The following is a 1,255-nucleotide window of genomic DNA, read 5'->3' on the forward strand; positions in this document are numbered from 1 at the left end:
AAAGATCCCTGGGAGAAAAGAAGCATCCATTGAGAATTGATTCTCCCAGCAAAATGGGGACTTTTAGACTATCCTTTATTTCTTCGAATGAATCGGTGTCATTTAATTATGTTAAAAATCAGACTTGTTCCGTAGAAACCCTAATTAATAACTTGCTTCACCTCTGCTGTGCTGTAACATGCCACAGTTTAAGTTGCATCTCATTTTTTAATCATTGTTGTATTGACAGAGCTATTTTCATACAAAGTCTTCCAGAATTTCTGCAAGCAGCTACGTAAGTTGTGATTAATTAAGAAAGATCATTGCACTTCAACTAGAATGGAAATAATAAATGTTTATTTCAGGAAAATGTAAAAGATTTGTGCAAAACTATTACTTTCTATATATAGTCCTTATTTTAACAGCTCTACAAACCTGCAGAGTTGGTTCCCGTTGAAAACTGCCAGGATACATAGAATGAAATCTGGAGTAGTAATACCAGAGAGCTGTCAGTCAGCCATCCATCCATCTAATTGGCTTCTTACCATCTTTCCATCATGTTTTTTTTATAACTGGTCGCCTCTGGCTAAAATGCAAATCATGAGGAAGAGCCGTCTAGAAAAAGCTGCTGCTTTCTTAATTATCTGTCAGAGTACGGACCAGTGGACCCTGGGCCGCGGAGTGGAGTTATGCTAAGCAGCAAGGCATCCTGGGAATTGGAGTGACAGCTCATTTTCCTCCTGTGTTTTTCCCCGTTCGAATGACAATGCAGAAATACGGGTTTTTCCCACACTTTCTCTGAACACCTGGGCCAATGCTCAGGGGAACACAGAGCCAAAACTGTCACATTTCCAGACATGGTCTTATTGCTGTCACTGTGACAGGATTGTTGACAAATGCCAGCAGTCATCTCAGCATCTTGGGAAATGTCTGCCGTCGTTGTGTCAACAGCCTGACAGAAATTGTTAATGTTTAAACTTCTTCCACTGACAGAATCCTGTCTTGCTGACAGTATTTGTCATATGAAACTCAATCTTTGTCAAACTTGCTTAAAAATTAACACTTCCTCCATTTCTTTTGCAGCTAACTGCCTGTGCACTTTTTTTTTTTTTCCTTAAGTAATAAGATTTCAACAAGGTAATATTCCACAGTCCGCAGTGATTCCAAGAGCACAAGCACATTATGAACTTATGGCCAGCTTGTCCTTTTGACCTCTGCTACAATGACAATTATGCTTTTATTCCTTGCCCATTTTTTTTGCCTTAGGAATCAAAGT

This window comes from Meleagris gallopavo, chromosome 2, assembly GCF_000146605.3.
Source record: "Meleagris gallopavo isolate NT-WF06-2002-E0010 breed Aviagen turkey brand Nicholas breeding stock chromosome 2, Turkey_5.1, whole genome shotgun sequence".
NCBI lineage: Eukaryota > Metazoa > Chordata > Aves > Galliformes > Phasianidae > Meleagris > Meleagris gallopavo.